The sequence below is a fragment of the Pleurodeles waltl genome, chromosome 2_2 (genome assembly GCF_031143425.1).
Source record: "Pleurodeles waltl isolate 20211129_DDA chromosome 2_2, aPleWal1.hap1.20221129, whole genome shotgun sequence".
NCBI classification, from domain to species: domain Eukaryota; kingdom Metazoa; phylum Chordata; class Amphibia; order Caudata; family Salamandridae; genus Pleurodeles; species Pleurodeles waltl.
In genome coordinates, this window is record NC_090439.1 from 527,839,745 (window position 1) to 527,856,342 (window position 16,598).

Here is a 16,598-nt window from a genome sequence, read left to right on the forward strand (position 1 = left end):
TTTCAAGTGGGATGATTTTGAGAGTTAGACAAGCTCTCATGGCCCAAATGTAGAACCAAAACCCGAAATAATCAAATGTACTCTTGCTTTTTGTGGGAAAAGATGTTTTAGTGTACCGGGGAGAGCTGATAGACTGTTACCCCCTTCAGTTGGGGTGGGGGAATAACCATGCCCATACTGATTGGCAGCCACCACCCCACTATTATTATTATTATTATTTTTTAAATTACCTGGCACCTTGGAAGGGAGACCGAAAAGGCCTAATAATTAATTGCCCCCCAATCCCCCTTGGGAGCAGCCCTTGCCGAAGGGGCTGCTCGCCTTATGCATAAAATGAAATAAACAAAAATCCCTGGTGCCCAGTGGGCATTTCTGCAGCCCGATCGCTTCACGAGCGTGCTGCAGAAATGCTCACAGAAACATGAAAGGAAAGGCCTTTCCTTTCCTTCCATGCCTCTGTCTGCCCCCACCTCCCAGTCAGAAGAGAAATGCTTTGCATTTCCCTTCCAATCGCGCTGGAAGCTCAGGAGGTGACTTCTGATGAGGTCAGCGTGTTACCATACATCACCAGGGGGTGCAGGGAGGATCAGGGGTGGAAGGGGAAGCGATTCCCCTTCCATCCCTGATGGGGTGTGTGGGCCAGGAGCAGGACAAGCTGGTCTCGTCTTCGGCACATGGGAACAATGGCAAAGGACGAGACCAGCTCGTACTGGGCACCCAGGGGGTTAAACAAAAACAAAATCCCAAAGTGGGAGTCTGTCTTTGTGTAAACTAAATACTAACTATCCTGACAACCTGGGAGAGTTCTCCCAGAGTGTAGTAAGTCATTTTACTTTTTTTTGTTTGGGAATGCTATAGTAATAAAAATACAACAGACAGTCTAACGTTGTTATGCCAACAGCTCTAACACCAATGGGTGATCTGTGTAAGCTTTCTGACGACAATGCCAGTGAGGGCACAGAGGGCAGAAACATGATAGTTCACCCAAATATAAGCAGGGAAAGTGGACAACAGTTTGGCCGCCACCGACCTTTCTACGTTTGTGGCAGAGTCACTGTTCGTCAAGCTCTAAATTAGGCCGTTTCTTCCCAGGTTACACTTTGCTTCTTTTGAGACAAAGCTAGCTAATTCCTGAGGAACGTGTCACAGATCAGACAAATGTGTCTATAAGCGCTGAGAAAAATTACTGTCCTGCAAGCATCCTGAAAGGTTCCCACTCTGCATGCAATATTGGACTTCATTGTGGTTCACAAAAATAGGGAACACTCACATGAAGTGTATAGAGGCAGCCACATTTAAGACTGCACAGACTGAACTAGCGGGACATATTCAGGGGAACAAGGTTTTGCATGTCTGTCATACCCTGAGGTGATATAAGGCTTCAGAGTACCTACAAATACTCGTTCTTCCAAACCACTTTTAAGATGAAGTAGCAATCATTTTCTTTGGACCCACTGCAATGAGACAACATTTACTTGGAATAATAGACAAATGCTCTTTTTTTGAAGTCATGGCCATTTAAACCTTCTGCCTCCTTCCTCCTGTTTTTCTGACCCTGTTTTTGTTGGTTTTATGACTCTGGGCACTTTACCACTGCTAAACAGTGCTAAAGTTCATGTGCTCTCTCCTCTCCTCTACTTATGCTATCATTGGCTTAACCACATATTTAATTTGCTTGCAATTCTCTTGTAAAGTGCACTACATGTGCCCAGGGCATGCAAATTAAATGTGACTAGTGGTTCTGTAGCACTGATTGTGCCAATCACTACCGTAGCACTTTAAACATGACTCAGGCCTGCCACTGCAGGGCCTGTGTGCAGTTTTAAACTGCCATTTCGACCTAGAAAGTGAACCCACTTACCATGCCCAAACCTTCCTTTTTATTACACGTAAGTCACCTCTAAGGTAGGCCCTAGTTAGCTCCAAAGGCAGGGTGCATTGTATTTAAAACGTTGGACATGTACTTTCAAGTTTAACATGCCCATGTAGTGAAAAACTGCTACATTCGTTTTTCACTATTGCAAGGCCTATCTCTCCCATAGGATAACATTGGGTTTACTAAGATAGAAATGAGGAGTGTGTGCTCACATTTTAAAATCACTATTTATGATGAAGTAGGATTTTAAAATGTAAGTCTGAAAATGCCACTTTAACAAAGTTGGCATTTTCTTACTTTAACAATTTTGTGCCTCTGAATACATGTCTGGGTTAGGTGACAGCTGGCCTCTGTGCATGTCCTCTAGACAGCCACACATAATGGGAGATTAGGTGTAACTTGATGGGTCCTAATGGGCCATTAACTGGCTTGATGGTTGGGGTGGAGCTTAACACTGCCTCACTTACAATTGAATAGACTTGTCCTGTCCTGTCCAGCTTTACGACCCTGTAATGTCACTTCAGCCAGCTTGGAGCCAGGACAGGGAAGGGAAGGCAGGGCATCTGTACATTTCAAAGGCCTGCCTCTAGAAGCTTCTCCTACCTTCCAGAACCTGGGCACCAAAAAATAAATACTAGACCCCAACACCCACCAAATCAGATTCTATTGTAACCAAGGACACTCTGCTAGGAAGAAAGACTGGTGTGCTGCCAGGAGGGACTACTATTTTGCAACTGCAATGCTGTGTTGCCCTACTGCTATTATCGTAGGAGGGACCGCCACTTTGCTACTTGCTTTTCTGTGCTGGCCTGGTGCTTCTGTCCTGCAGTGAGAATGACTCGACTTGTCTCTACTTCCTTTCAACCAAGAATCTCCAAGGTTTTGTCCCCTGTTCTTCTGCGGTCTCATGGAAATCAAAGATTGCATGTAACTCATCTGCTACAGCACCTGGACTCTGCCATCTGTGAGTCTACCCTGCCAAGTCATGCCACCCCAGTCCTGGACCCTTGGAAGTGGGTCAGAAGTGCTCTGCCTTCTGTAGTTGTCATCAGAACCACTGAGAAGCTACCAAAGCTATGCCAAGCCCCTCAAACCCTTCACCGCTCAGCTTCACAGAACCGACACTGCCAAGCCTTGCAAAGCAACGCTGCCCAGGACCTTCTACCAGGGTTTAGGGTACTGTGTTCAGCGGGCCAAAGTGGGTCCCTTTAGCTGGCCCGCGCTCCATCACAGTCGGTCTTAACTTGTGACTTTGTCTCGGTCCAGCATGCCCAGATAACCATTGCTAGCGCTTTGATGTGCTATTTTTACCTAAATCTTTAAAACTGCATATCTCAGGCACTACTTATTTGATTTTGTGACGTTACGGTTAAGCCTGACTGCTCTGTGCCAAGCTACCAGGGGGTGAGCACATGTCAATTTAGGAAGTGTTATTGACTTAGCCTGAGTAGGACTGTGATCTCTACTTGGACAGAGTACAGACCACCGTCAACTAGAGACCAAAGTTATAACAGTGTCATACCTGCTTTAAACAAAATCTTCTCCATATTGGGCATATTTTCACTTGTTAAATCGGACAATGAACCATCATTCAAGGAGAGTGAATTCTAAGGCTTTGCAACACTTTGAATACTGGAAGAGAACATATGTGGCCCCGAATGAATGGCTTAGTGGAGAGATTTAGGGCCACTTTAAAGACCCCATTACAAATTGCCAAGGCTACTGCGTCATTCATATCAGAATTCCTGCAGAAACCCTACACAAAGCACCATGGGTGTCTCACTGCCCAAACTAATGTATAAAAGGAAACTCAGATGCTAGATCCCACATCTTCATGAATGTAGCATGAAGGGAGAACTTTACTCAGATTGTGATCCTTTTTTGGTTTTGTGTTAATCTGTTCAGAAAGGTTCCAGATATAAACGTTTATTAATGTTCTTCAAAGGGTTAACACTTTGGTAGATATGTGCCATTCTAACTTACAATTCATGATTTACGAATCATGTTAATTAAATTTTAAATTTTTCAAAAATGTGATTAGCTGGATTAGGTATGAGTTTTTTTCCGCCATCTTGAAACTTGTGGTTCATATTCAACTCACAAGTTTCCCACTATTAAAAAATAACCCACAACATTTCACAGCCAAGACTGAACCTAAGGCAGTGGCCAGGGATGCCGAGAAACTTAGAATACACAAGACCCTTTTTAAAAAACAGGTGCTAGATTCAACCAATATTTTATGCCTGGAGGCAGACTGAGTGCAGGGTCAAACGCTGCACCCAACCCCCACTGTGTGGCCAAACGCATTTTGTTTACTATGTGGGATGTTGGAGGCTGACTCTCTAGGCAGTGTACAAAACCAAGTACACTATGCAGAGGGTCCGGACAACCACAAGTTAGTGGTAAAAATCAGACCACCTAATGCCCTAATTTTTAAGGTAGCTGGTCGAGCAGTTAGGCTAATCCATGAGATGTGCTAAGTATTTGCTGTACTCACAAATCCAATCATGCACCACACACACTCAATGAAAAACTCGAAACCAGAATTTATAAAAAATACTTCAGACTTTTATATATTTTTTAAGACCTAAATCTTTAGAATACGTCAAGTACTTTTTTTGCTATGACTTTAAATTTTTAACAAAATTTGTTTTTCTGTGCGTAATTACGCACCATTGGAATCAATAGGCAGTCACTTTTAAAAATGCATTAAAAATCACACAGTTGTGTTGCCAGTCTCTTCCTTCACAGGGTGGTCGTAGAAGTCAGTGGACACCTCGTGTAAGCTGGAGAGTCCCAGGTAGCTCCCGGTTTTGGCAGGAGCAGCGTTGGAGAAGTTCTTGGCACAGGCACAGGGCCATCTGGATGGGCCACTTGGAAAAGGAGCTGGTTTGCAGAATTAAAGTTAGTGTCTGGGGGTCCCCTTTGGCTGTAGAGGTCACAAGGGGTTAGGGACCCGGGGCACACAGCAGAACCCGCAATGAAGGCCCTTGGTGGCCAGGTGCAGGGCGTTTGGAGGTCTTGGACGCAGTGCGCCATGAAGTCCACTGGAGCTAAGTCTCTTTGAGGGCCGCTTATAGGACAACAAGGGCACTCTTGTCGGAGGTCCAGGGTGTTCCTGAAGTCCCTCGACTGGGGCTGCCTTCTGATCCTTTGTTAGCTCAGGGGAGCTGGTTTTCTCCAGGTCCGAAGTCAGTTGACCAGGACCCAGGGTATTGCTCTTTCTTGGCCACTCCGGGTCACAGCGGCACCAAACTTGATGCAGTTGGGGGGCACTTCCAGACAGTTGTCTGTGGGTCGTTGGGTCCGGCTGTGACTTCCAGTCGCGGAGATATCGGCAATTCAGTGAAGTGTCCCTCACTGGTTTCTTGGTCTTTTGTAGTTTACTTGCTTTTCTTGAGTGGTGCCTCCACTAAGGAGGGAGATCTGGGTTGATCCTTGAAGCCTGGAGGTCCCCTGGGTTTCTTGGGGTCGGTCCAGTGTTCAGCTTCTCCACTGTCGCGATTGTCGGGACTCTGGCGCAGCAAGCAGGGGTCTTGGCACCTCTTCTGGTAGAGCAGGTCCTCAGTTCTCGTCCTGGCGGTTTGTCTGGTGTTGGTCTTTTTGGAATCCTTTTCCAATCTAAAGTCTTTGTCAAGGGGAGCCCACTAAATACTGAATTTAGTGGGCATTTTAGGGGGACCCTGACAGTGTTCAATGGGGCACTTACCCTTGGGTGGCTGCACCAACTATTGTGACCATTTCCTGTGGGAAGGGTCACTTCCCTAAACCTCATTGGCTATTTTCTCCATTCCAAGATAGAGAAAACTGAATCAGAGGGTCCACTTTGCATGCAAGCCCTTAGGGGTGGTGCATGCTCAGTGAGGCCACTCCTCCTACTCTTTGTCTGGTTTCTTGCCTTTGCTCTGGCCAAAAGTGGGGGTTTGCAAAGGGGAAGCCCACTGATGCTAGCAACAGGCCTGGAGGTTCGAGGTTCAGGGGCTGTAGCCCTTTGAAGCTCACTGCCAGGGTGTTGCACATTCCCGAGGGAGAGGGTGTTAGTTCCTCCACCTAAGAAGGGCATTGTCTTACAAACCAGAGAGCCAGGGCTCTCCCCCAGGTTTGTATATTAGCTGTCTGGAGTGGTAGCTGGATGGAACCAGCCAGCAACTCTGCCAGTTAGGGTTAGCTTTTGCAGGGGGCACCTCTAAGATGGCCCCTGGGTACATTTAATCTTAAATCCAATACTGGTATCAGTTTGGATTTAATATTCTGAGTTGTTTGATACCAAACAACCCAGGGTGCAGAGTGGCCATTATGTAGCTGGGGATATTGTGTTTGACCAGTGCCCAGTAAATACATTAAAATGGCTGCTCTGTTCACTCACTATGTCCTAGGTTTAGCAAGGACACAGCGCTGGCATATTGCTCATGCAGCTATGCCCTCACATATAGTATGGTGCACCCTGCCTTAGGGCTGAAAGGCATGCTAGACAGGAGACTTACCCATAACATATGCAGTGTATGGTGGGCCATGTTGAGTGTATCCATTTACGGTTGCCCCAGTATTCTCAGCCTGCAATGGCAATGCTGGGTGCATCTAGGCTTAGGGCTCTTGGGGTGGCACAATCAGTGCTGCTGCCCCCAGGGGCCTACTCTTAATATCTTTTGCCCTGGGTACTGGGGTACCCATTTACTAGGGGCTTATAGGGGTATTTAAGAGTATAACCAATTGTGCCAAGCACCACAGCAGTTTTAGGGAAAGAGCTCTGGCCCGGGGAACCTGTTTAGCAGGGGGCCTGGGCACTACCAACTTCTAGAACACATCAACATCAGGCAAAAAGTGGGGCTAACCAGTGCAAAAAGAGGCCTCCTCTCACATGGGCAAGGAGAAGTAAAACAAGGGTGATGCCCACCAAATGCAGGTGAGTTAACAGGGATGAATGAGGCTGATTTTTGATTTTTAATTGCCTAACTGCTGTTGACAGGAATACCTGCATGACATGCTAAATAAACAGGGCATGTTTTAAGATGCAATCTGGCTCCTCTATATGCGTTTATCCAGACAGAGTAGCAACAATAGGGACACTGAACGCTTGGCAGTCATGCACAAATACTTACTTCTGCAAAGCTATTAAAATGGATGCCCATTGCCTTGTGCTACAGGAGTGAGCATTGTTGTACCCTACATCAGGCCTACAAGGGTCACTCATTAGGAATTAGTCTGACACAAATTGTGTAATGACTCAGCATCACCACATGTATATCAATTGTCACACAAATGAAGCTGCTGTTTTGGAGCAAAGAATGGTGAATGGAGTGCCTCAGGCCCACTGTTACATGCCCCTTGATATGTCAATAAAGTTTATGTTCTGTTTCTACTAGCATTTAACTGCTCTCTGCAGAGTCAAGAAGAGTTAGTTGTCATGGGAGTCGGTGAGAGGTCATTGTCGGTGTCCAATCTCCGACTTAAGAAGTTAAGAGTTTTATAGCAGTTGGGTCCTGCACCTATGCTCTGCAGAGCTGACATGGACAGCAATATATTGAGGCTAACATATTAGTTCTTTATAGTTTATTTTGTAGTGTAAAACATTTATTTAATAAAATCTTTAACGCCTTATGACACTTATGTGCCCTAATTGCAGTTGACAGGCTCCTCTTCTGAGCAGGTGCTTGGGGAACTAAACCTGACACTGTCCCATCTGACATGAGCATGCCCACCCATTCCAGCCACTGAGCCTAAAGATCTGTGCATCAAGCGGCTGGCATCATAGGCTTCAAAAAGTCAGAAAACTGTATCCAAACCTGCAGGTCTAGTGACACACATAATTTATTCAACCTAAATGTAATGCGCTTGATCCATAAACTCATTTCAAGCTATGTGATCATATGCAGATATTTTATTTTACAGAGTCACCTTTTAATTCAAGTTCACATATGAGAACACTTTTAAATACGTGAGTTCAGCATATCTGCTGTACAAAAATACCTCGTCTGATTTAATAGACTAAACCTTTGCATCATAAATAATAAAATTCTAGCCACATATAGGGTACATATGCCCCCGGACATTCCTCTTAGTTCACTAATAGCATTGTCATCAGGGTGGGGGAACACATGTTTCTCAGTTCATATTTTAAAACTCCTATTGTTTTTTAAATTTCAAATAAACTTTATTGATTTTCAAAAACCCAGTACAAAACCATAAGGCAATAAAATACAAAGTAATGAAAGAAAACTATGGCAGATGGATATGTTATTGTAATGAGGAATTATTTAAGTTACAGAGAAGATTGAGTGTCTAGTTTTAATTGTTTGCTGTTGCTTCATGTATAGAAAAAAAAAATCACTGGTTCAGATATGTACATAAACAGTTTATACTATAACATTAGTATACATATCTTCGCAGAGTGGATGTTTAGGAAGACTAAAGAAAAGGTGTGTGGAAAGGATATTCAGACGAGAGTAAAAATAAGAAGGTCAGGTGTCTTGTTCCTAATTTCTTCTGACAAATATGGTGAACTTGCTGAGATTCTGTACAACAAACTCCTACTTTTAATAAATACACTACTAAAGAATTATATGGAAGTGCATTGTCATTTACAGAAAGATTTTCCAATGAAATGGCCACAAACCTTCTTATTGACATGCAGGTTTACTCATAAAACTATATAGAATTAAAGATGAGGAAAAATGTTTTGAGCAACTATATATCATTTGCCATCATTGGGCAAAGTATTCTGACTTTTATTATAATATTAAAATCTTACTTTCCATCTCACTTCAGAATTACAAAAAAGTGCCTAACGACGGAAATACATTTTGAGATATTGTACAGTTCATTTATAAGCCATGTAAGTGTTGTGTGCCCAGCACAACTGTCAGACAGTTCACTTTACAAAAAAACTCTAACTTTGCAATCACACCAATATCCAGAATAAAATAAGCTGCAATTTGTAAGAAGAAATGGGCTGCCATTTGACCTCGGTCTTTGGACAAACAGTAAATGTGACAAGATAAACACAAGATGTAAAGGTATCTCTATTGTTCATTACCTTTCTGAATGAACAGGACACCTGCTCTTTGCCAGCTTGAGCTCGCTCGCCAGACCATGCCAGAAGGTTCTAAAAATTTCTCGCTCTAATAAAATATGACTCAATAGTAAGGGGGAAGAGTAGATTCAGAGGCCTGCATCACATTAGGTTCCTATTGTAAATCTTTATATTGTAAATTAGTTATCTCAAACTTTTCATGTCAGGTGTGAGTTCTATTTCGTTCTTTAATTTAGAGTGTGGTATTTGGAATTTTGCTTTTCTCATCACGGATGTGGGACTACAAGTACCATAATACAAAGGATAACTGTCACTTGGACTCACACAGAACAATGAGAGTTCTATATACACAAAGGTCTTTTGAAGGTTCTCTTGGGCATATTAGTAAGCCATGATCTTTCACCTGTAATGTACCCTTTAGGTATAGCTCCCACAGCGTGTGAATGTACAATAGTATAGGTTATTTTTATTTTATTTTTTTCAAAAAATGGCTTCTCCTTCAAGTATGACAAATTTCTCCATGACACCAAAGCATATAGGATCTAGGGGCTCATTTGGGAAAAATATCATGCACAAGCCTACTGTATTAAACGGGTGAGGGTGGATGGTGACCTTCATGTTATTGCTGGCAGGAGAGCAATGATTATATTGTTTGGGTGCAAAATATAGTTAATGTGCAATGATGGGGATTCCTGCTGCTTTTACTGCAATTCCTCTGCTAAGGGTCAGTGATAATACCTCAGAGGGAATTTTTCCCTACTCGTGGATGGCATTTTTCAAAATGCAGTCAATGGCTCAGTTTGTGAAAAAGTGTCACTCAAAGTGTCACATATGAGTCTTTGCACACATTGTCACTGCAAACATGAAAATGTCACAAATATGTAGACTGGAAACTTGACAACCCTTACAGTCTACTCCCAGCATAAGATTCACGGAGTTCTGGATAACACTGACTCATCATGCACTCAGCGTAGTTAAGCAGATGTATACATTTCTCCTTTCGTAGCCGGGTTCCTAACCCTTGTGCCTAATGGAGAGTTTCTTTGTGCTCAGTGTAGGAGGCTGGCCTGGCTTGTAGTGGGTATCAAGGGGTACTTACACTCTGTACCAGGTCCAGTTATCCCTTATTAGTGTAGAAGAGGTGTTTCTAGCAGCTTAGGCTGATAGAAGATAGCTATAGCAGAGCAGCTTAGGCTGAACTAGGAGACATGCAAAGCTCCTACTATACCACTGGTGTCATATGCACAATATCATAAGAAAACACAATACACAGATATACTAAAAATAAAGGTACTTTATTTTTATGACAATATGCCAAATTATCTCAGTGAGTACCCTCAGTATGAGGATGCCAAATATACACAAGATATATGTACACAATACCAAAAATATGCAGTAATAGCAAAAGGAAGTAATGTAAGCAATGTAGAATTACAGTAGATTGCAATAGGAGCACATAGGTACAGGGGCAACACAAACCATATACTCTAGAAGTGGAATGCGAACCACAAATGGATCACAAGCCCATGTGAGCTTGTAGAGGGTCGCTGGGACTGTAAAATAGCCCACCCCAAGACCCTGAAAAGTAGGTGTAAAGTGCACTTATATTCCCCAGAGAGCACAGAAGTCGTGATAGGGGAATTCTGCAAGGAAGACCAACACCAGCAAAGCAACCAAAGTGGATTTCCGGACGAGAGTACCTGTGGAACAAGGGGACCAAGTCCAAGAGTCGCGACAAAGTCGAGATTGGGCAGATGCCCAGGAAATGCCAGCTGAGGGTGCAAAGAAGCTGCCACCGGATGGTAGAAGCTGTGGATTCTGCAAGAACGAAGAGGACTAGGAACTTCCCCTTTGGAGGATGGATGTCCCACGTCGGGAAGAAGCTTGCAGAGGTGTTCCCACGCAGAAAGACCGCAAACAAGCCTTGCTAGCTGCAAGGGTGGCGGTTAGGGTTTTTGGATGCTGCTGTGGACCAGGAGGGACCAGGATGTCACCACTTGGATGAGGAGACAGAGGGGGCGCACAGCAAGTCAGGGAGCCCTCACAGAAGCAGGCAGCACCCGCAGAAGTGCCGGAACAGGCTCTACGAAGAGGAGTGAACCGGAGCTCACCCGAAGACACAAAAGGGAGTCCCACGACGTCGGAGGACAACTCAGGAGATTGTGCACTGCAGGTTAGAGTGTCGGGGACCCAGGCTTGGCTGTGCACGAAGGAAATCCTGGAAGAGTGCACAGGAGCCGGAGCAGCTGCAAATCACGTGCTACCCAGCAATGCCGTCTAGCGTGGGGAGGCAAGGACTTACCTCCACCAAACTTGGACTGAAGAGTCACTGGACTGTGGGAGTCACTTGGACAGAGTTGCTGAGTTCCAGGGACCATGCTCGTCGTGCTGAGAGGGGACCCAGAGGACCGGTGATGCAGTCTTTTGTTGCCTGCGGTTGCAGGAGGAAGATTCCGTCGACCCACGGGAGATTTCTTCAGAGCTCCTAGTGCAGAGGGGAGGCAGGCTACCCCCAGAGCATGCACTACCAGGAAAACAGTCGAGAAGGCGGCAGGATCAGCGATACAAGGTTGCAGTAGTCGTCTTTGCTGCTTTGTTGCGGTTTTGCAGGCGTCCTGAGCAGTCAGCGGTCGATCCTTTGGCAGAAGGTGAAGAGAGAGATGCAGAGGAACTCTGATGAGCTCTTGCATTCGTTATCTAAAGAATTCCCCAAAGCAGTGACCCTAAATAGCCAGAAAAGGAGGTTTGGCTTCCTAGGAAGGAGGATAGGCTAGCAACACAGGTAAGAGCCTATCAGAAGGAGTCTCTGACGTCACCTGCTGGCACTGGCCACTCAGAGCAGTCCAGTGTGCCAGCAGCACCTCTGTTTCCAAGATGGCAGAGGTCTGGAGCACACTGGAGGAGCTCTGGGCACCTCCCCTGGGAGGTGCAGGTCAGGGGAGTGGTCACTCCCCTTTCCTTTGTCCAGTTTCGCACCAGAGCAGGGCTGGGGGATCCCTGAACTGGTGTAGACTGGCTTATGCAGAGATGGGCACCAGAGGCTACTCCTCCCCAGCCCTGACACCTTTTTCCAAAGGGAGAGGGTGTAACACCCTCTCTCTGAGGAAGTCCTTTGTTCTGCCTTCCTGGGCAGAAACCTGTCTGAGGGGTTGGCAGCAGCAGCAGCTGTTTGGCAGTACCCGGGTCTGTGCTAGGGACTCGGGGGATCATGGAATTGTCTCCCCAATGCCATAATGGCATTGGGGTGACAATTCCATGATCTTAGACATGTTACATGGTCATGTTCGGAGTTACCATTGTGACGCTATACATAGGTAGTCACCTATGTATAGTGCACGCGTGTAATGGTGTCCCCGCACTCACAAAGTCCGGGGAATTTGCCCTGAACGATGTGAGGGCACCTTGGCTAGTGCCAGGGTGCCCACACACTAAGTAACTTAGCACCCAACCTTTACCAGGTAAAGGTTAGACATATGGGTGACTTATAAGTTACTTAAGTGCAGTGGTAAATGGCTGTGAAATAACGTGGACGTTATTTCACTCAGGCTGCAGTGGCAAAACCTGTGTAAGAATTGTCAGGGTGGCAAAAGAAATGCTGCAGTCCATAGGGATCTCCTGGAACCCCAATACCCTGGGTACCTCAGTACCATATACTGTTATGACTCTGTCGTCCCATTTCCAGGGGGCGCTGTAAGAGGACTGTCGGAAGCCTGGGAATCACCTTGAACACCTATCTAGAGTCCCTTGCTGACTCCTGTTTGTTTCTCTTTTCTCCATGGTACACTTGTGTAGGACTACATTTGCTTCTTGGGACTGCAAATCCCATAATGCACAGCTTGGTAGTCAGGAAAACCCGGATTCTGTTTCCCATTATCTTCTATTGGAGAAGTCCAGTTGCTCCTTTTCACTGGATCCTCTCCTCCAGGACTTGCAAGTGTCCGAAACTACACACACCTGTGACCTCTCCTGTGCAGCCCAGCTTGGAACTGCTTAAAAGCAGCCATTTCCTCAAGCTCCCTGTTGTGCATTGGACTTCAATTCCTTTGTGTTACAGACCCCTTGTCGGATGGTGTTCCAGTTTTGTTCCTGTTCTGTTCAGCCTGATCCTGTTTCTCTGCCCTGCTCCTGATTGTTCCAGCCAGAATCTGCTCCCTATCTCTTAGCCTTGTATCGGTTTGTTTCTTCCAAAGCCTGCTCCCTGTTTCTCTGCCCTGCTCCTGCCTTGTTTCAGCCTGAACCTTCTCTCTGTTTCCCAGTCCTGTTTACTGCTCATTTCCTACTCCCTGTATTCCAGTCCTGTCCTTGCCTGTTCCAGCCAGAGCCTGTTCTCAGTTTCCCAGTCCTGTCTGTTTGTCCCAGCCAGACGTTTGCGCCCTGTTTTCAAGTCCTAGTCCCGCCTTTGCTTCAGCCTGAGCCTGTTCCTAGTTCTTGCCTCTGCCTCTTTGTTTGTTCCCTTCTGTTTCTGTTTCTTCTTGGTTCTTTGTGTCTGGTAAGTGTTCTATCAGTCTTCACCAGTGTATACGTGTCCTCCTGTGTACTGGGGTTGGCTCCTGGTTTCCAGGAGGCAATTCCAGCCCCCATCCTTGTCCAGTGTTATACGTTGTATTTCATGCCTAACAGTGACAGTGTGCTATTGCTGTTTTCTAAGGAATCGCCACTGTGTTTCCAGCTGGACCCACAAGAGCGTGTCCTGTGTATGTAAGTACAATCCTTGTTTGTGCTCTGGGGTCCAGAGACAGAATCACTTCTGCGGCCTCCTTTCTGTGGGGCTGGCAGGGTGACTATCTGTAAGAGCAAACTGAACAGAGGCATTGAGATTCCTTGTCACTGTGGGAAGTTCTGCGCCTTACTCTGTGTACAACCCCAGCGTGTTTGTCTTCTGGTAATCCGTTTCCTGTTTGTTCACACAAGGGTTGCTCTGCTTTTACTTTCCTGTTTCCTGTGCCTGTCCATAGCTGTCCTTTCCGTGTATGCCTTTAGCTGCTCTTCTGCCCCAGCACACTACCTCTCTAGGATATTCGGTGACCTCAAGGGGTGTCCCAACCATAATCCTGATCAGACCAGCCCGAAACTGTGACATATACTAGGGAATTATAAGGGTGTTCCTGTATGCCAATGTGAATTGGTGAAATTGGTCACTAGCCTGTTAGTGACAATTTGGAAAGCAAAGAGAGAGCATAACCACTGAGGTTCTGGTTAGCAGAGCCTCAGTGAGACAGTTAGTCATCACACAGGGAACACCTACAGGGCACACTTATGAGCACTGGGGCCCTGGCTGGCAGGGTCCCAGTGACACATACACTAAAACAACATATATACAATGAAATATGGGGGTAACATGCCAGGCAAGATGGTACTTTCCTACACTCAGGCAAAACTGTAGAATCCTTATTTTCTTGGCTGGATGTGACACCCTCAGCTCCCTCCCAACCAGCAGACCTTACTATGGTCCGCCTTTGCAGACTATAATTGAGAGACACGTTGTCAGAGACCTAAGATGGCAAACTCATCTGATCAGACAAGGGTGACTGCACAGTGTAGAAGCACCTTGACATCAGGGCATGTTAAGTAGCTCAGCTACCCCTCTCTAATCATAACAATTAAATTACTTTCACGATAATAGCGGCCACATGGCTGAATATGTTTGCAATATTCAGACTGTACTAGACATGGGTTTTAGCCTGCATTATTTTGCATGCTAATTATTTCAAATGAAATCTTAAGTAGAAAAGTCAAACTACAGCTCCCAGAATGCAATTGGATGCAGATTGAAAAGCCAAAAGCGGGAACGGGTGTAACACACAGAAAAGGAGCCAATAGATAGCTAAAAATACATATGTGCAATGTATTCATGCCAGGAACAGCAGACAATAGGAGCCACGGTGAACTGTTTTGCTACTGTAAAATACTTTGCACTTTAAGTTACTTTGCAATACTGGAAATCCACAGTAGTCTGGGTGGGGGGAGATCAGTATCCTTTGAATAGAAAGTGTCAGTAGGAAAGTAAAAAAAATAGCATGACACTAGTGGATTACAAATATGTGCCAAGTCTGTAAATTGGAAAGTATAAATTGGCGACAGTAAGTATGTGTTGTGTGCGAGATCACCTTTTCTACATTACGTACATGTGCTCTATTTATATTTTAAATAATTAAGTTACGTGAACAATACAAAATATTTCACTTTTATATATAAAAAAAGTTTGAATATGCACTACCAGTAAAATCTTCCTTCTGTAAGCAGAAAACTCAAGTTGTCTAATATCAGGCAGGAGTCTTGTTTTGACCTTTGCATTCTAATGCCAATAGTATACTTTTACCATTTTTGGAACTACAAGTGTCAAAATACAGTGAACTGCTCACTTTTTAACAGTATGGGGTCTCTGCAGAGGTGCAGTGAAAGCTTTCTTGGGCACACTAGGAACACGTTTGGTATATATGTGGTCCCTAAAGCAGTAATATGCCAACGCATTGACTATCTTAGTTTTTATGGCAGGTGATGGTGGGCAGTGGCCTTCATTGCTGGTTGTGAAAGCCTGATGATATGAGGCCACATTGAAGTATTTTTGTGTTGCTAGGGTAATTCTCATGAGGGCAAGCAGTCTACCGTAGAGCAATTGCCTTTGCTTCTTAGGGAAATTTCTGCTACTGGTGGATGTTGGGTTGTCACTTTGCTTAGAAAAACATACCAGCTAATTGTTTACTTTACACTATTCTGAAACAGCCAAGGGCTGTTAGGTAAAAAATAGAACTGGCATACAATTGTCAGGATTCTTTTGTGACAGGGCTATTAAGCCTGTCTGTGCCATAGTAATAATTCCATTTGACCCTCAATTACATCTTATATAAGTGGATCTTAACGTTTTGACTTCTGTAGATCCCCACTTAATTATTAAGGGAAACCAGAGACCCCCACTGAACCATCATTAGTACAAACCCCCATCCCACTAAACCATTACTGGGGGGGGGGGGGGGCAGCCTAAGCATTTTTGAGGATTCAAACCGCAAAACACAACTAAAACAAAGCAATCATCAAACAATTGATAACATATTGTATTTAATCCACAAACATATTTAAAACAAATAAAAAAATTGTAATTTTAATGGAAGGGCTGGAGCTTTTCTAAATTCAGTTGAGGTCAATCATTGTTCAATACTGTATTCTTTTTGATCACTTTGCTTCTTTATTTATATACAATTAACATACTTGTCAACATTTTAGAAGAGGAAAGTGAGATTTAAAAAAAAAAAAAAGAAATCAGCAAAATGTATTCCCCCGTTGATTTCTATTGAAGCAGGGGCAGTTACAGACAGAGACAGGCAAAACAAAGCTATTTTTGGCTTAAAAAATTAGGAGCCTCCTGTATGAATATGGTCTATTAGCATTTATTACTTTATCAAAATGTTAATATCATTTGCTTTTCTAAGCTGTTACGGAGCCCGAGTAGGCTTCACGCACCACAGGTTAAGATCCACTGATTTCTTTATGTGTTTACAGCTTTGAGTTTATGTTTCAAAAGAGAAAAATAGCACATTTTACTGATTATCTCAAAATTGTTACCAGCCAGTGGTGGAAAATGGCCTGCTCTGAAGGGTCACCCCAAACTTTTTGTCTTCCTCCTCCTCTTTTTCTGACCTCATTTGTGTTGGCTTTAGGACTCTGGGCATTTTACCCCTGCCAACCAGTGCTAAA